Source organism: Carassius auratus, chromosome 39 (assembly GCF_003368295.1).
Source record: "Carassius auratus strain Wakin chromosome 39, ASM336829v1, whole genome shotgun sequence".
NCBI lineage: Eukaryota > Metazoa > Chordata > Actinopteri > Cypriniformes > Cyprinidae > Carassius > Carassius auratus.
The window spans coordinates 7,300,055-7,321,087 of NC_039281.1; the positions used below are offsets into that span (position 1 = coordinate 7,300,055).

General features: G+C 36.7%; 1 long non-coding RNA gene across 1 annotated transcript; it reads left to right on the forward strand.

Moving 5' to 3' along the window:
• Positions 1-13,512: 13,512 nt before the first annotated feature.
• Positions 13,513-14,347, forward strand: LOC113058147 (uncharacterized). Its single transcript, XR_003277928.1, has 3 exons — positions 13,513-13,567; positions 14,083-14,210; positions 14,327-14,347. It is a non-coding gene; the product is annotated as an uncharacterized LOC113058147 (long non-coding RNA).
• Positions 14,348-21,033: the final 6,686 nt, after the last annotated feature.

Below are 21,033 nucleotides of genomic sequence, written 5' to 3' on the forward strand. Positions count from 1 at the left end.
CGATTGTGTGCTTCAGTTAAAGATGGTTTATATCCATTTATGTGTCCAAAATACAATAAAAAAATGCAACAGGCTATAAAATCTCCTGGTCGTGGTTAAATAATTATTTCCACTTCTGTCAGTTTTTTTAATATTAATGCCCAAACATATAAATTGTAGTGCATGTGAAGCAACCGGCGCTAAGCAGGTAAACAGGCTGGTTTAGATTGATTAGCACTGCAGTATCAGAATATACATCACAGCAGCCTTTTATTCGCCTTCCAGACAGAAACACGGTCCACAACCTCCTCCTGGCTGCTCGAGTCCTGTGCAGATGTGCTTGAAGATTGGTAGAATGTCCCTGGCTCACAATTTCCTTACCTGAGTGATTTCTCTGTGAGTAAGACTTGGTCAGATTGGAAACAGGTCATAAGTTAGGGGTTGTTGGGTTTGAGAGTAAGGCTCCATTTCATATTACCACCAGCAAAATAATCTCGTGGCTGGCAGAGATGTGCAGGGCTTCACCCAGAGCCCATTAAAACATGTCAACTGTGTCATTGATTTTAGTTCAGCCTGCCATTGATTGCACAGTCAGGCCGCATTTGCATACTTGTAACTGCGTCCCATAAGCTGCTAATTCATAGTTCGCCAGCAATCACGGCTGAATGATGAGAACGGTCATTCTGGGTTGATGTGAGGCAATTGTGGTTTGTTTGCAGCTTAGGGGTATCCATGTCAAATGAAGTATTGCTGGTGTGCTGCCCATGGATTTTGCTTATATAAGTCACACGTTTATTGCCTTGTCTAATTGTATGATTGAGATTCAGCACAACATTCTGTCTCTGAGTCCAAATTTAGGTTTGTTGGGAAACGCGGCCGTGCATATCGTGCCTCACATTGGTTTGGCAGCGTTAACAAACATGTTCTCTCTAATAAAATCAGGGAAGGTATAATAGAGGGGAGAAAAGAATGAACAAATAAATAAAGTGGAGTTCAACAGTCCGAGTACTGGTGAAAATGCTGATATTTATCAAGATTATACAACTTAAATATGTAAAGGATAATGTGCAGTTAGTCAGTAATGCTAACAAAATAAACTCTGAGTGATCAGGACCCAATTAATGTTCAATTGAGCATATTAGAATGATTTCTGAAGATCATGTGACACTGAAGACTGGAGGAAAGATGCTGAAAAAACAGCTTTGATCACAGGACTCCATTATATTTGAATATACATTCATGTAGAAAACAGTTATTTTATATTGCAATATATTTAACAATATTTACTGTAGCTTCCACTTAGAAATAATATTCCATTTCACTGTACAAAACAATGATCCTAGTAACAAGGCGAACATAGCAACTATATAATGCCTGACCGCTGAATGCCAGGATTGACCAATCAGAATGAAGTATATTCATATTTTGTCATTAAGTTTCTGTTTTATTTAATATTATTATTACTTTAAAGGTTAGACTTACATACATATCCCAGATCTTTAATGTTGTCTCTGATTTTTGAATCCAACTGCATAATAAAACGATTTTTCAGAAACATAGTTAAACATAGTCAAAATGTTTAAACCAATCCTGCTAATGAGCTTCAGTTTTGCATGTGAATGCAACTGTGAGCGATTCTAGTTGTGTTTAAAGACACGGTGGTCAGTTGCTATGCAATATATTCATTTAAAGGTGGAAATGGATGTCCTGCAGTGTAAGAAACAAGACATGCACTAGCCAAGCCACCATTGCGTAATGTAGGCATTTATGAAAGAATTCAGTCATTTCTGCTGTGGTTTGAGCTTTTTCCTTTTACAGGATTTTTAGGACACAAATAACCGAAAGTGGCTGACAATAAAATGACCAGGGTCCCTTTTAAGGAGTTTCTTAGCGAGTACATTTGACCTCAGCCCACTCAGAGAAACAGTTGTGAGAATGCAGAACGAGAATAGATAAAGACGACTCATTCTCGGTCAGCCATAGTGCTCTTCTTCTTGCACATCTGGATCTGAGCTGGATAAAACCAGGTACCTAGAAAACCAGGTAAGTGGGGCTTGTTAAAGAAAGCGGAGAGATTTACCATGAGCTGGGGAAATAAACCTGTATCAAAATGTAATGTGCCAGGTTGTAAAAGCATTCAGTTTTGCTCAGCATAGCCAGAGGGTACCTTGGCCAACCCAGAAATGACTACATGCAGCTACTCCGAGTTAACAAACTCAATGAGCATTCATACACACCGTAATCACAACCGCGTGGGTTTCTTAGTCACCGCTCAAACACCGTGCCACATGCATCTCTCACTTTGACCATGTTCCAGTTTTACTCAATGGGCAACTGTTGGACACTCCACATATCCACGTGTCATTGTTTAGCTCATTTGTGCATTTGTGTGTGTCTCCATTTGTAGGTGTGATTGAAAACTCACTTAGAAAAGGCTTGCAGTCCGATTTTCCAGATTATGACATGTTGTCTCCCCCCTTGATGAATGTTGCCCATGTTTATCTACTGATTTTATAGTTTCAGCCTCAGACAGCATTGCACTTCATTCACTGGGCATTGCGATTTTAATTCCGCTTCCTTGAGTTCGTTTTTTTTTCCTTCTGCTGTGTGTAAAAACAAAATAGGTTAAAAGCTAATGATTTCATTGTTGAGAAGCCATGGATAAAAAATATCTAAGGAAATAAGAAAATGTTATAATAATTAGTTTTTGAGAAACAACACCCACTGTACACACTCTAACAAAGGAACCCTAAGATTTTTGAATAAAAATAAAAACTGATCGATTCTTCATTTGTGAAGCAGTCCAGGGTTCTCGCCACATGTTGATTAGAAGTTGATTTCAAATCAAATACTGCCATACTGTCCATAATACTTTTGAATATGATGTCTACTTCATAAATACTGTGAAAAGTATGGAATAAATCTGTTTCAGACCACTCAAACCATACATGGAAATAGAGGTGACTTATATGGTCAATAATGGAGTTTGGAGCCATTTAGTGGAAAAGTTTGGTACTGCGCCCAAACAAAATCATACTGAAAGCATTTTTTTTTGTATATATATATATATATATATTTTATATCAACCTCAGATTTGGAACACTTTTTTCTACCTCCGATTTTTGGCTTTGATTTTCTAGCATTTTTTGAGACCAACATGTTTAGTAAAATAAATAAATATATTTTTATAAGATTTAAAAAATGTAATTTTTATTTTAATGTTTTTATAAATATAAAACTGTTTTGCATTGAAATTGGAAATGTAATTTTTAAGTCTATGCTTACATGGTGGAACTGACAGGTTAAAGGTACATACATATTAGTACTTTTATTTTTATTAGAGAGAGAAAATTTGAGCAATTTTGAGAATCAAATCACTGTATTTACCAAATTTTTTTGAGGTACGGGCATCAGTCTTGCAAACATATTTAAAGATGTGTTAGTGACAGCAGCAAATAAACAGATTGAGAACTGTTTTTATTTAGTCTCTGAAATGTACCTATGGATTGCCAGAAAGCCTATTTATACTATAATCTATTTATAGTATTGTAATTGGTGCATTCTGCTTAGCCGCCTGCTGACTTGACACTGCTGTGCAATTATTTGAGTGATTATTTAAACCTAGTTGGCTTCCAGTATCGACTATTTTAGATACCACAAAAAGTAACTTTATATGTCATGTATATATGTGGAGCAGATTTTGTGCTACATTTCAAAACTCACAAACATGTATCATAGGCCATGAGACGCTTCATTAACTAGATTTGAAAGATTCCCTCTATTGATGTCTCCAAACAAAACCATTATGCCAGCTTACACCAAACGCTGAGGTCATTCAGACAGAGCGGCCTGTTTTATGAATGCTGAAAGATACTCTAACGTCAAGGTTATGTCTTCATACTCTACACTTTTCCAGTTGAATCCTTCTTCACTAGTCCTGTCAGGATGTCAAAACATTACTGCCACCACACTCGTAAAGATCATGTTTACCGCAACACTCCACACAAGTGAGCGTACAGTTCATTAATTATACGCACACACATGCCCGCCGCTTAAGCATTCGCAGTAAAAATGGAGAATACAAAAATAACAAACCATTGAAATATTTCGAGTCGAACTGCAAAGGGTTGGCAGTGTTTTGTGAGCAGCGGTCGCAAGAGGTCGGATTGAAGATTTACAGCCGCTCTGTTCCTCTGTTACACCCATTGAACTGGTACAATGCATGCTGACGCATTTATGGAGGAAAAGAAAGCTTAACACAAACACTACTCCTGCTACAAGGTGACAAACACTGCAGCATTTCCAGAATTACTATAACTACTATTTGAAAAAAAAATTCCAGCCTGATGGTCCGTCTCAGAGGAGAGGAACTTAATTTAAAATCAGATAAAGAGAGAGAGAGAAAAAAAAAAAACATGGCTTTTTGCTCCATTTGCGTTCCATGTTGCATTAGGTTTGCCTACCTGTAAATCATCTGTCATGATCCATACTTATCAACAGTGTTTTCCAGCATGAAAAAACTATTAGGTTTGCACACAGCAAAAGCATTCCACACCGATGTCGTTTCTATGAATTATAAAGCATACCAATTTAAAGTGTTTTATTTTCCGATGTGAGGTTACTTTTCTCATGTTTTAATCTTTTATGGGCTCATTTCTGCAAAGAGCTCTGGCCCTCAATGCCTAATATCCACTCTCTCACCTGGAATTACAAAAGATTAAACCTGGTTACGTCAGCCAGTGTTGTTGCACATAAACTTGGATGGAGTGCGTGGTTTGTGTTTGTTTTCCCATTTCTCCAACACCCTGGTTTTTACAACACCCTTTTTCCAGATAGGAGACAAAAATGCTTTTTGTTAGGGAGCACTAAAGACTTTTTTTCCTCCGTTGACAGTGTATGGGTGTGTGGACTGCAGCGAGGCATGTTTCCTCAATCACCAAAGATAATCAGGGAGGGAAGGTGACTATCATCGCCAGCGTTCCGGCTCTTTCCTCTTCCTTTCCCAGTTCCCCCTGGCTGAACTACACAGGACTCGGCGTGACGGAGCCCGATGTCGATCCCGCCGCTGGATAACACACTCACTTGTGGTCAGATCTCTGGAGTCAACAAAAGGGCATTTCTTTGCACAACACTTCTAACAATTATCGCTTTTCCTCAATGACGACTGTTGCTAAAGCACAAGCAGAGAAAACACACCTTTGAAGTGCTGGCAGGTGATGAGTATAATCTACCTGCTGATGGATGGAAGAGATTCGGGAGAGGGGAAGCTGATAACACACTCGACTGTATGTTCTCTGTCTTTGATCCGCTCTGGTCTGTCTCTCTGTCATTCATCGATGTTGTCACACAGTCTCTGTTGTTTACCCTGTTGTTGTCGCTGCCAATGTTGTTGTTGTGGCCCTGCATTTTAAGAGCTCTGTAATGAGAAGGAGGGAGATTTTTCAAAGATTACTAGTCCTGGCATGAATCAATGCAGCATTTCACACTAACTCACAGAATCCAGGCCCTATTGTGAGGGGTGTGATGTCTTTGATTTCTAATATGGGGATGACACTAATAAGGGAGCACAATGCTAAATCAGGGACAAGGTTTGGCTAGTTAGTGTAGTCCAGTAGATATGCTTGTAGATATCATCTGGTCATGGTTAGCTTTTTTTTTCACTTTTTTGCAAGCAACATATCACAAATATTTCTTAACAATTCATCAGCCGAGAAACTGTTATTGAGATGAATGAAAATGCTAATGATAGCTTTGATGCTAACTAAGTTATGTGCAGTCTGTGTGAGTCTTACGAAAACAACAACAGCTAAGACATCCTTCAAAACATCTTCTTTCCTGTTTTACAAAAGCAATAAAGTCATACAGGTTTGAAACAACGAACAATTAAATAATATGCATATGTAACCACTGTTGCATCTGAAACAGCTCAAACCATTGATATTACCTGAGAAGTTAAGTAAATACACTAGAAAACCACTGGCTTTCCAGGGCGCACATTTAATACAAGGGTGGAGTAAGAACATATAAAGGAGGCGAAGTGTTTAAACATACGTGCATGGTTCAGTTTAATGATAAAGTCACCCTCTTTAATATTTCTTAAACTAAATGTAGAAAGGAAGGTGAAATAACCTCAAAGTTAAAAACAACACTGAAATAAAAGCGTGTGTGGTTTATCAATCAGATAAAGGTTGTGTTTGTTACTAAAGCAACAGGGACCTGGGCCAGTTCATGACTCCACATCATTTTTAATAGTAAAAGAAATGATGTACATCATGAATCATTTTGTGACACAGTTGTTTAACTGATTAAGAGTTTCGAAAAGCTCTGTTTCACCCATCACAACGTGCTTTTAAAATCATTACAGGCAATAACGGATCTATATTATTTTCTATTCTATACACTTTAATTGATATACCATTTTTCGCCTAATACATAGGATAGCATGTAGACTTGAAAACAGCCTTTTTCTTTCCACTACTGGTTGAATAAACAATGTTTTGATAACAGTTTTTGGGGATATCAGTGTACAAATGGCTTATTTGCAGTTTTCTCAGCATATTAAATTGCAAGGAAAAGTATCTTCATCTTTAATAAAAAGAGCCTAGTATCTTCATTAGTCTGTTCTTTCAGATGTGCTTCTGAGGATCATAATGTTCAGCAGATGTAGCCCATTATATGTTGCAGCCCTCTGTTTGGTCTGATTTCTTATCAGTCTGAACCACCATCAGTCCTCTCAAGAAAAACACAACTCCTTCTCTCCCTAATTTAGATGTTTTCCAGACAACCTTTTAATGCTGTAACACTAAATGCCTCTACCTCGCCCCAGACCTCGATTTATTTAGACCAGCCGGTGACAGACCAGTGCAATCAAGCTGTTCAATATGATTTAAACCATGAGATAATGAAAAATAATGTGTTAACCAGACACCCCAATAAATGAATTTTTTTCATGTGTCTGTATACAGTGTTTCTGGTAAATAAGAGGACATTCCCACAAATCGAACCTGTGCAAAATTTAAAAAATTAAAATAAAATAATGAGTGTAAAACAGAATCTACTGTATATCTGCTTTTGATGTTACATACCATCACCTCTGCCAATTATAACGTTCATTTAAGATATTTCCAGTTTCAATAGCACAAATATGATAAGTCACTATGTAAAGTTATTACTTCAAGAAGTTTTTTTTTTTTGTTACCTGATTTGGCCCTTTAAAATGATTATCAGAATGATTTTTTTAATCTATCTTATTTAGCCTATATAACCACTGGCAGAGTATAATCTTGTTCTAAGCCTCCTTAATCAACAGTCCATATAAGTGTAATTTCTCAACCTGGTTTCCTTTGCAGTCGACACAGTTTGCAAATATTATGACAAGCGCGTAATGTTCCACTTTTAAATTCCTAAAATATTCAGTAATCAGCTTTTGCAGAGAGATAAAAATTGGTTTGAGTTTCATGTTTGATGACGTGCCATATGTACATTTCTCTCTGGCATCCGCAGAAATAATACACCAATTATTTTTCCCACTCAGGAATCTCGGTAGTTATTCCAGCCCTGGAATCGGAATCTCTGAGAAATGTAGCCACACAGGAAGAAATGTTTCACGTCATATAAACTTCAGAAACATGTTATATTTTAATTTGATCAATCTCAGGAAAAGACTAAATGTTTAGAGAGGCCGCATTCCATAAAAGTTCTTTGAAAAACCATTGAGAAACGATTATAGCCATAACAGCTTTCCGGGTTTTCTAGCTGAGAAATGTTTCTGGTAATAAGCAATTCCTTAATAGCCAAGACTACTGCAGCCAGCGAAATAGCTTGCATTCTTTGAGCTACGCCAATTAATTATGCTTTATGTTTCAAGTGGTTAATTATATTCAGTCTGTGTCCTCATTTAATCTGACAGACGTAATGATATCATAGAATGTAATTCTCTTTTATAAAGATCCAACAAAAATCTCTCAAACCATGCTCTTACGGGAATTCCTGATGAGCTTTATTGCTTAATTAATTCCGATTGATTTATATATGTGTGTGACAAGCAATAACACGTGCAATAAATCACAACCGAAATTTATACATGAGTGGTGGAATTACGCAAAACCAAAATAGCTTTGTCGAGCTCCTTAACAAACCGAGGCTCCACTCCAGAGTGGTGTGAGAGATTGATGACCAAGCTTCGCATGGGGGGGGGTCTATGGTGGGGGATCTTCAGAAATGCTCAGAATTATTGGGCTGCTGGGAAGGTGCTGAGGAAACAGATTGTGGCCTAATGGCAAACTCCAAGAGTCCATGGCCTATAAAAGGGCTGACATGTCACTTTTTTTCCATGGTGTGAGGAAGAGTAGGGGGACGGGAGAGGTGACATCCTGGTCCTCATGTGTCCCTCCTGCGGTCTAGATTACTGTTTCCACGGTCTTTATCTTCATTTCACTTCTGCCCATTGTGATTTAAGGAAAGCACTTTCAGCAGAACTGAGCCGCCTTAAGAAAACAACTATGTGGTAAACAGCAAGTGTCTGGGCATGACAGCGAATGCGTTCTAGACTCTGGCGCCCCATGAGGTCGTGATTTATCCCTGAGCAAACAATGTTAACGTCTGTCTGCATGCCTCAAAAAGATCTGCTTGGTTGCCAAATTTGATGCCATGACCTAGGAGTTGAAGATCATTATTAGAATCCACAAGGGGGCAGTATGCTCAAAAATAGGCACCACATGGGGATTTTTTTTTTGTTTTTTTTTTGTCATGCTTTGGCTCAAATGGTGTAATGTAAAAAGAAAAAGCCTTAATAATTCCCTTTATAATTGCATTTAAAAAGGAAAATCACCCAACAGAGCACTGAAGAGTTTTGGTACTGTTTTGACCATTCATTTTAAATTCTAAATCAGTTCCTGAATTTGAATTAAGGTAGCAAACAGGATTTAAATTCAGATCAGTGCTTTAAGTGGGCCGGTAAGCACCGGTAGGCTACTCAGTACCGCCACTTCCAAATACAGCTCTTGAGCGTACCGCCACCTCTCCGTGCGTCCAGAATGTGCTTTTAGCGTACCTGTACGTTCATTTGGACATCTGTTTTAATTGAGGTTTTAATCCTTTGCCTGCGCTGCCGCTTTTCAGAGCGCCCTTCACAATGCACGCTTCCTAATTCTTCCTAGTTCGGAGTATGGAGCGTGAATCATTTGAACCAGTTTGGGAGTTCAGATCGCGAATCATTTGAGTCAGTTTGGGGATCGCAAATCATTTGAATCAATTCGAGAGTTGGGAGCGGGTTTTCGAATCATTTGAGTCAGTTTGGGAGTTCGGAGCGGGATCGCGAATCATTTGTCAGTTTGGGGATCGCAAATCATTTGAATCAGTTCGGGAGTTCGGAGCGGCTTCACGGATCATTTGAATCAATTCGAGATTTCGGAGCGGGTCCGCGAATCATTTGAGTCAGTTTGGGAGTTCGGAGCGGGATCGTGAATCATTTGTCAGTTTGGGGATCGCAAATCATTTGAATCAGTTCGGGAGTTCGGAGCGGCTTCACGGATCATTTGAATCAATTCGAGATTTCGGAGCGGGTCCGCGAATCATTTGAGTCAGTTTGGGAGTTCGGAGCGGGATCGTGAATCATTTGTCAGTTTGGGGATAGCAAATCATTTGAGTCAGTTCGAGAGTCCGGAGCGGGTTCGCGAATCATTTGAGTCAGTTCGGGAGTTAGGAGCGGGATTGCGAATCATTTGAATCAGTTCGGGAGTTCAAAGCGGGTTCGCGAATCATTTGAGTCAGTTTGGTGATCACGAATCATTTGAATCAGTTCGGGAGTTCGTAGTGGGTTCACGAATCATTTGAGTCAGTTTGGGGATCGCAAATCATTTGAATCAGTTCGGGAGTTCGGAGCGGCTTTGCGGATCATTTGAATCAATTCGAGAGTTCGTAGCGGGTATGCGAATCATTTGAATAAGTTTGGTGATCACGAATCATTGGAGTTTGCACATTTTATTTATGTTCAGTAGTTCTTTCTAGCTCAAGCAAATCCACAAACTAATAAAAGGAATTATTATTAAGGTCGCCTGTTGGCTTCTGTATGTAAAACCCCTTCAATACAGCTGTTACCTCAGGGGATGAAGGGAATCATCATCAAAAAAAAAAAAAAAAAAAAAAAAAAAAATATTTTTTTTTTGGCCTATAATAGAGTACCGGCACCTCTTTTGAGCCACTTAAAGCACTGATTCAAATGTAATAATAATAAAAAAAATTGCTAGAAAAGGTGACCATATATTTGGATGTATGGACGGATGGACACATATAGATAGATAGATAGATAGATAGATAGATAGATAGATAGATAGATAGATAGATAGATAGATAGATAGATAGATTTGCCTTTGAAATAAATCTCCCAACAACATGACTTTTGTTTACAACAAAATCCATTTACATATTATGTCCATATTACCAGACTGGGATGAACACAATTACAAGTAGTATAGGGGAGTTCAAGTATGCTTTAATCACAGAGTTAGATTGGATTTCTACAGTCTAAGCATTCTTCTGAAATTCAAGCCTCGAATCACGAACATGGGCAAACAAATCACGGCCAGAGGATCACACACTAAGACAAATAAACGCTGTTTACAAAATTGCAATTCGATCCAGAGATATTTGGAGGATCCAAAAATGACAAAATCATGTCAGCTACTCTTTAAGTGAATTTATAGCGATGGCTTTCATTGCAAGTCATTATGTGGTTTGTGGTTACATTTATGCCTCCAAACAACTGCGCCAATCCCATTTTGTTTAAACAAAAGCCTAATTTTCTCAGAATCTGCAGCTCTAGACCTGCTGTTTCCCTGAGATGAGCAACAGGAGAGGCCGCAGTTCAGGGGAGAAAAGTCTGAACAATGAAATTGTGTCCTTAACATAAGCCACATTTCTTTATCCATTCATCTCCACTATGGCCAGTTCAGCACCTCCTGATTTTGGGATGAGGATCTTGGCAAAGCTGTACAAAACAATAGCCTTAGGGTAAACCTGAATGACATGTTTTTCATATTATCTATTGAAACCTTTTTTTCTCTCTCTCTGGCTACTTTTATTCTCCTAATTTTTTCCCCCCAACACTAATATCTCATATTTGCAACCCATTCTCACTCCAAAGGCGTCAAAAACCGAAGCATGGTCAAGCGCCCCTAGCGTCACTTCTATGACGCCAAATGTGCCTCTCGGCGTCGACTATCGAAGCACTACGACCTTCATTGCTTTCAGTGGGAAACTTTTGGCGTCAGAATTCGACACGAGGACATGAGATGTTTATCGCTATGAAATCACGTTCAAGAAGTCTCATTCAGCACACATCGCGCGATACTTGCTATCATTTCCACAGTTTGGGTGAGTAGTCGTATATACGCTCTTTTAATGCCTTTTATAAAATGTATTCTGTCTTCTTTATTAATCAGATTAGTGCCATATGTTTAATCGCTGTATTATATCGGTCATCCGCGGCTGTCTTTGAGTTTCATTGCGTTTAAATAAATGAACACAGCTGCTAATTAGTGTGATTAAACTCTATCTGTCACGTGACGTGCCATAGACCTTCGATCCGTTTTATATTATTATTAATTTCAGGATCAATGATGTAAGTTGTATTTGTAGTAAAATCATGGTAATCACGACACAATAGTAATAAATGAAATGTGAAGTTAAAACACAGTAAATGGGACATTAGTAACTGTAACTGTAGTTTTACTATGATATATTAATAATCAATACAACAATACAATAATCACCAAACCAGCTATGTTTGTATCACTGTAATGTTAGTGTTTTTATGTGCTTTTATATGACAGAAATCACAGTAATCATGTGTTCTGTACCATGCTTTTAATACCTTTTAATGTGAACCCAAAAAAAAAAAAAAAATCAAATTAAAAATAAATAATAAAACATGTATTTTTCCATCTTGCAGTTCATTCATATCAGTTTATATATATATATATATATATATATATATATATATATATATATATATATATATATATATATATATATATATATATTTTATATCTAAATATTTTGCTCACAGATCATTATTAACATTCTGTATATAATTCAATTTTATTTTCTCTCCCCTTTTTTATTATTTTTATTTTTAGCTGAAAAGACGTAAAGGCAGTCAGCCCAGTGGTGTTTCTGGAGAGGGATTCCTTCAGAAATGGAGAAGACAGAAAGCTGCGGAGGCAGATATTTGCAGCAGTTAGTCTGTGATAGTTTGTCTCTTTTATCAAAAATTCCTGCTGTTATAATTTGTACAGCATTTGTTGTTTCTTAAACTGTTGCACTGTCCAAATACCCACACTTGCCATCTTTTCACTTGACCACTTGATTACTTATTTGAAGTCTTTCCTGTATTTGGCCTAGTGTTCGAGTGAGCATGATGACCACGAGTGTGTGTCGAACTTTTCATGACCTGATGACTGTGTTTCCCAATCCTGATCCTGGAGAACCCCAGCACTGCACGGTTTTGGCGTCTCTCTTATCTGCCTTGGAGTCTTCACTGATGAGCTGATGAGTTGAATCAGGTGTGTTTGATCAGGGAGACATCTCAAATGTGCAGTGTTGGGCTTCTCCAGGACCAGGATTGGGAGCCACTGCCTTATGGGACACTTATGTGTTTAAAGAGATTTTTAATATCTAATTATCAATATTTCACATACTGTACATTGGACAGCTTTCCATGACCTTTTGTGAGACCTCGGCAAAAAGTCTGACGATTTATTCCAAAACATGATGCATGATGGGATACACTAAGCTTTGTATAGCGCTCCGGAGCAGTATTGGAGAGGTTTAGTGTGTGTTAAGGACGCTGTGCTTTGGCATTATTAAGACCGGGGACAGTCTCGTTCACACACTGTCACGTACACACACTCTCAAGTGGCCAAGACTGCAAGTGTGGGTATCTGGACAGGGTCAAAGTCTTAAAAATGATCCCTAAACACGGTCGCACATCACAGTCTTAATAATCCAGTTTAACACTTGTATGATATTATACAAGCCCCAGGACGGTCTCATCTGACACTATCAAAAGAATTCATATGACTATAGCTTGTTATTAATTACTTGCTTTCAATAATGGATGCATTTAACATTTAATTATACAGCATCTTTACAGAGGTGTAATGTACAAGTTGCACGTAATTAATAATATTTCCTTCCTTCTGTCTTACAGGATTTTTTCCAGATAATGCTGTTCTTCTTTTTCAGGTCTAAAATATCGAGCTCAACAGCTATTTTAAGAGCCAACCCTCACAAACCTTCCTAAAAACTAAAAGAGCTATTACTGAGTCTCAGCGAATCTTGCCATGATCAGCTCTTCCCAGGTACATTTGTTTAGAATATTTTTTTAATCAACATTTACTCATCAAATGCTCTGGTCTGAATCTTACTTTAAATTAACTTAATTATGTTTAATGAGCAACATTAATTGCACACAGAGTAAGTAGAGATTTTTTTGTTTGACAGAAGAGAAGGAAGACCAAGGAAATGATTTGCTCAGGATGAGAAATGAAGACGGCCATCTTGTGCTCAAACAAACAGAAGTCCTCTGGTATGTGTGTGTTGAAGCAATGATGTGTTATACAACATTTTATGATGATCTCTCACAGAATTGGTCATGTCAGCCTTGATTTCGTTTTATACTATTACAATTACAGCATGTTAGCAAAGTGTGACTGGACATTTTTAATATTATGTTTTTAAAAACACACCACCTGTTTTAAAAGTAGACAAGTATCACGAAATTGGTTTAGTTGATATAAACACCAATTGACATTATTTCATTGTTTTGTAAATGTTATGTTATAAATTGTGAATTGATAGTTGATTGGTTTGAAGCCAGGCCTTACACTGCACCGACTAAAACACATTTGTGAGAGAAGTCAGGAACTTTGGAGAAAGATTCTAGAGGAAAAAAAAACACATTTACTGCAACAATAGATGAATTCTAGAGTCTCTGAGAACTACACATGCTAATGCAGTCTAATGAGCAAGATCTTTGCCTCTGTAACTTTTTCTTAATTCTTGCAGAATGACATTATTATTGCAGTATTTTTATTGGTACAGATGATCTCTTCAGCCAAACGAGGGGTTTTGACCAAGTGATGCTCTTGAAAGGAGTGAAAGAAGAGGATGTGGTAAATTGTCTTCAGAGAAAAAGCTTCTCAAAAGGTCTTAAAACAGCTTGAAGAATGGTAAGTGTACAGTACTACAAGGGTCATAGTTGGTCACCCTGCTAAAATCACACAGAACATAAGCTGCGCTCTCTGTCCATTAAACAACTTGATCTGGATTGTGTGTTTCACTTCAGGTCTGGGATGTTAGGACTGAGAGATCCTCTGGCTGAGAACAAGCTACACCACATCAGTGCTGGACATCAACCACAAACTGTTTCCAGACACGAGAGAAGAAGATCACGATGGGGAGATGAAACCAGTTTAGATGTGATGATGGGAATCATTATTTTCTGGAACAGTATCACATGTCTTATATGTATCACATGATCTGTATCACAGTTGACTGGATGGGACTGTGTGACTTTTAAGGACATTTCATCACTCATCTGTGTGAACTGATTTATATATGAGGTTAATGTATCTTTGATGATAATTATTTTCATTGAATCTTATTTGTCTTGATGCTACTTTATCAACTTTATAGTCTATGCTTCAATAAAATGAAAATGGTGAATATTGTGTTCTGAAGATTCTTGGTAAATACATCCTTTTACTAGGTAGGCTCATATGTGTTTATTTTAGACTTGGAAAAACGACATATTAATTATTGGGATTATTTTTTTATTTAAGACATAAACATTTTTGATCGGATTAATAACATCTGGGACATCAGTACACCAGAAAGTATTTTTTTATATTTTAGTAACAAATATGCAAATTTTTTGTGAAATACAGGGAGTTACAAGATTAATTATTCTGCATTACAAGATGGTGCCATGGGCTTTATTGTTACAAGCACTTGACAGATAACTGAGAATGTAGCAGGAATGATCAACGTGGATCTTGTACTGCATTAAAACCAAGAGCACGCACATTACTGATGTCCAGCACCTGAGGAGCAAGATACGGGGGTGAGGAGGACATTTTTACACTGATTTCGGCTAATTAGTTATATATAATGCTAATATATATATATATATATATATATATATATATATATAAATTAATATTCTTAGCACTGCATGAATTTGTCCTTGTGTAATAGTGAAGTATCACAATGTGTATACATTGTCCTTGATTACTGCTTTACAGTGGGGAATAGATAATGGCAAGTTGTTGCAGGTTCATCCATTATATTTCTTGCCATTTACTTCAAAAATCAAAGAAATAATCTATTATTTTCATTATTAAATCATTTCTTTATAATTTTTCCATGTTTCATCAGATGGCCTCACAATGTCCTGTCAAAAGGTATAATAGCCATGATGAATAGAATAGAAAACAGAGGACTGTGAAAACTGTCAGATATAAATGTGACTCAGCTCAGTTTGTTGTTCATGATGAGGAGAATACATATATGTAGGTTTTACTGCCCTGCTACCCCCAGGGGCCCAGTAGCACCCCCCGGAAGAGCCCAAAACTGTACATTTCAAATGGCTGTAAATCAGAGTCCAATTAACATATCAAAGAGAAAATGGGCAGGATTATTACTTATGCTATGCTGATAAAATAATGTTGAGCTCAGTTTTCAGAAATAAGTGGAAAGCTGGCATAAAAGCATTTTAAATATTGCTCACTGTAAAATACCACATTTCAGCCTGCCTCTCAAATATATCACAGATGTTTGCACAATAAACATATTTAGATATCCAGTTTACCTTAAAATAAATAATTTATTTAGTTTCGTTAATAAAAAGTTTTAAACTACATTACCCACAAGCCTCCGTCGTTCTATCTATAGAAAGGCAACACTAGGGGGCTGTTTTTTGTAGTTCATTGAAGTTATGCTTAGGGTTAGGATTAGGATCTCGCTAAAGATGTCATTTTTGTCAAGATAGCAACACTTCATTGTTGACTTAATATATTACTAATGTGATGATAGGAGCAAAACATACTTTTTAACATGATGCGCTGTTTAATATGGGTTAAAAGATAGTCCAACCACAGACTGTCCTGAAAAGTCATAGCCAATGACATCTAAGCTGAGCAGCAGCGTCACATTTCCTTATCCATGTATGACAGATGTCTTTCGTTTTTCGGCTGAAGGGATAGATTCGGTTAACAATAGATTAAGCTTGCTACTTATAAGATACTGTTTTATTAACGTCTTCACCTTCCTCCGTTGTTCAGCTTGACAAAAACTGGGCAATATTGATGTGCACATGCCCAGCAGTCGCAGTTGTATCCAACAGATAGATTCCTCTCATTAAATATAAGACACATTTTTAAGATTTGTATATTTTTTTTTGACCAAAGACAAATATATTTACTAATCAAATGACGTGCTTCTAAAATTTACATTGTATATTACATTGTGTTTTAAAGTTAAAATTGTTCACATTTGTGTTTCTGTGATTTACCATTCTCTACCATTTGAACCCTAGGAATAAAAACAGAAATTATAAATGAATGAATGAATGAATGAACAAATAAATACATAAAGCATAATAAACATGCATATTTTTGTAAGGATCTTCCATTATTTATTGATATGTCAAACTCATTTAAAGACAACATGCCCAAATTACTACACTGCATCCTCTGTCACCAAGCTCGTTTTTGCCACCATAAAGAATAAAAAGGCAGTTATGTTGTAAACATTAACTATTTTCAGTATGCAAATGAAAATGCTTTTATTAAAAAACAAAACAGTAAATACAGTATGTCTTTCAGAGAACAATGGAAAAAGATCAATTTTATTAAAAAAATTAAATTGACCAAAATGTTATACAACACAATGTAAATGTTTCAAACTCACAAAAAAACACCATGAAGACATGCATGTCAAGTGTGCAATATCATCTATAAAACTCAATCAGCACAGCATCAAATAAACACTGATTGTCTGAACAATGGAAGACAGAGAAAGTGTTCAGGAAAACAAACACCTGCTAGCTTTGACATAACATCATGAATTCACTTCATGACTGGAGCTAGGGGATGACTGTGTATGAATATCTCCTTTACTAAAACTCTTAATTAAAGTCTAAAAAGTTCACTGTATGAAGCTTGAAAAAGAGAACAAAATGCTTTATCAATACGAAAAATACTATTTTTAACTATTGTTTTCATCACTGGTTCTGTAATGTATTCATTATGAGCTTATAAATAAAACAAAGTTACATCTTCTGCAAAAATCAAACCACTGCAAAGTCTAATCACTGATCCAGGGACCATATCTGTGTGTGTGGGGGATAAAGAGTTAACGAGGTGAGTCCTTGTGCATGATGGAGAACTGCAGTGTTATCCTCAAACAATCCTGTAAAACAGAAATATTACATTACATTCAACTTATACATTACACTGTGTTTTGTTTAGACCATAAAAGCAGCCTCTGTAAAGATGCTGTAAAATTAAATGTTAAATGAATCCATTATTGAAAGCAAGTAATTAATAACAAGCTATAGTCATATGAATTCTTTTGATAGTGTCAGATGAGACCGTCCTGGGGCTTGTACAATATCATACAAGTGTTAAACTGGATTATTAAGACTGTGATGTGTTTAGTACAGTATGTGAAATATTGATAATTAGATATTAAAAATCTCTTTAAACACATAAGTGTCCCATAAGGCAGTGGCTCCCAATCCTGGTCCTGGAGAAGCCCAACACTGCACATTTGAGATGTCTCCCTGATCAAACACACCTGATTCAACTCATCAGCTCATCAGTGAAGACTCCAAGGCAGATAAGAGAGACGCCAAAACCGTGCAGTGCTGGGGTTCTCCAGGATCAGGATTGGGAAACACAGTCATCAGGTCATGAAAAGTTCGACACACACTCGTGGTCATCATGCTCACTCGAACACTAGGCCAAATACAGGAAAGACTTCAAATAAGTAATCAAGTGGTCAAGTGAAAAGATGGCAAGTGTGGGTATTTGGACAGTGCAACAGTTTAAGAAACAACAAATGCTGTACAAATTATAACAGCAGGAATTTTTGATAAAAGAGACAAACTATCACAGACTAACTGCTGCAAATATCTGCCTCCGCAGCTTTCTGTCTTCTCCATTTCTGAAGGAATCCCTCTCCAGAAACACCACTGGGCTGACTGCCTTTACGTCTTTTCAGCTAAAAATAAAAATAAAAAAGGGGAGAGAAAATAAAATTGAATTATATACAGAATGTTAATAATGATCTGTGAGCAAAATATTTATATATATATATATATATATATATTTATATATATATATATATATAAATAAATATATATATATATATATATATATATATATATATATATATATATATATATATATATATATATATATAAACTGATATGAATGAACTGCAAGATGGAAAAATACATGTTTTATTATTTATTTTTAATTTGATGTTTTTTTTTTTTTTTGGGTTCACATTAAAAGGTATTAAAAGCATGGTACAGAACACATGATTACTGTGATTTCTGTCATATAAAAGCACATAAAAACACTAACATTACAGTGATACAAACATAGCTGGTTTGGTGATTATTGTATTGTTGTATTGATTATTAATATATCATAGTAAAACTACAGTTACAGTTACTAATGTCCCATTTACTGTGTTTTAACTTCACATTTCATTTATTACTATTGTGTCGTGATTACCATGATTTTACTACAAATACAACTTACATCATTGATCCTGAAATTAATAATAATATAAAACGGATCGAAGGTCTATGGCACGTCACGTGACAGATAGAGTTTAATCACACTAATTAGCAGCTGTGTTCATTTATTTAAACGCAATGAAACTCAAAGACAGCCGCGGATGACCGATATAATACAGCGATTAAACATATGGCACTAATCTGATTAATAAAGAAGACAGAATACATTTGATAAAAGGCATTAAAAGAGCGTATATACGACTACTCACCCAAACTGTGGAACTGATAGCAAGTATCGCGCGATGTGTGCTGAATGAGACTTCTTGAACGTGATTTCATAGCGATAAACATCTCATGTCCTCGTGTCGAATTCTGACGCCAAAAGTTTCCCACTGAAAGCAATGAAGGTCGTAGTGCTTCGATAGTCGACGCCGAGAGGCACATTTGGCGTCATAGAAGTGACGCTAGGGGCGCTTGACCATGCTTCGGTTTTTGACGCCTTTGGAGTGAGAATGGGTTGATATTTGACAAGGTCCAGATGTTGCTTTTAGAAGTGATAGAGTAAGATTCACTCTTTCTCTGCCTAATAAAATGTCTGATATCGGTTGACCAGGTCAGCAGGTCTCCATTGATCATTTATATGTCTAAAGGTTTCTACACCACGTTGAAAGAAAAGTAGCAATGCAGGAGCACTGTGTGTTCTATATTAGAGAATATATATATATTCACAACTGTTTGAATAGAGAGAAAAGGGTGAAATCTTTCTTCTAATTTTCACTGCTTACCTGTATTTCTTCCCTCCAAAGTCAGTTGTGCGATCCATCACTCAGTTTTGTTATCTGACCTGTTATTTTAAAGAGACAACAGCTGTCTCAGTCTGTACCAGAATGGGATAATTCTCAAAACTTTCAGCTAGTAAGAGGAGATGAGAAACCAAACACTATCGTCATTTAAGCTTTAATTTATTCCTACCTCATCATTAATAAATAATGATTACAAAAATGAAAAAAATAAAAATAAAAAATAAATAAATGCAGAATTTTGTAGCTTCAGTAATGTGCATATTTAAAGTTCTAAGATTATTGTTTTACGTGAAATACATTTAAATCATGAATGAATTACCTTAATTAATTAGTGTGATTGCGGTTCTGGGACTGTTTTAGAGCACGCGCGTCCCTTAAGAGCCACCGTCGTTTATGTTAGGCGCGCTTTCCACAAGGGGCAAGGAACTCGACCGGAAGTTGAAGTCGGGTGGGGGCTGCCATCTTTTAGCAGAACTTCACTTGCGTTAGCATTCCCATTGACCGCCATTCATTTTGGCGTCACTTTGACAGCGAATAACTTTACATCTGAGGCGTTTAAAGACTCTGTTTGTCCATTATTTATTTCTAAAGATACACGACAATGTATAAAGGGCTCCATTACCTTCTATGTTACATTATGTATGTATAAACAGTTTTTGTAAAAAATAGGCTAACGATTGCATCATAACCACTCGGCTCGCTGTCGCACTACCGTACAGACAGGAGGAGAAGCTCGCAGGCAATTAACTTAATATGGCGTACTGTCGTTACATTTTAAAATACTATACAAAATAATTAATCAGAATACTCACTCACGACAAAGAACTCCCCGCTCAAGCTCGCCGTCTCTGCAAGATTAACGATGGCAGTTTGCACGCACAGCTACTAGAACATGTACATCTGTCAGACAGGTTGCTGACGTCGTCAAGCTTCGTTTGCGCGTCAGAAACGGAAGTGCTAAAAAACGCTAAAACTGGGCTTCATTTGTCTCAATTGAGTTCCAATGGGGTCGCTGTGTCCATTTCTTTTACTGTCTATGGCATTCCAATCCTTTCTTCCTGAATCGAAGCGAAGTGGTTTTGTTGCAACACTTTGCATGCTTGTAGTGCAGAGACGGACAGTTTCATGTCAGGTACCCACGCGCAACACACTACAGTCAAACAAACAAATAAACATAATTGTATTATTATTATTATTATTATTATTTATTAAGTTATTTTTTTACTCTCAAAGCTGGTTGAACTGACACTTGCCCTTTTGGGCCAGTGGTTAATAATTTACATTCATTCGTCCATTATTTCCATTATAGCTCGCAACTTAAGCGTTTATTTTTCTGTTATGTTTTCTGTGTTTTTGTTGCCAGTTGTGCAGATTTGTTTCCATGGAAAAATACGTGGTTAATGTTGGTGAGGTTTTGCAGGCATGGCTTGTGATCATTTT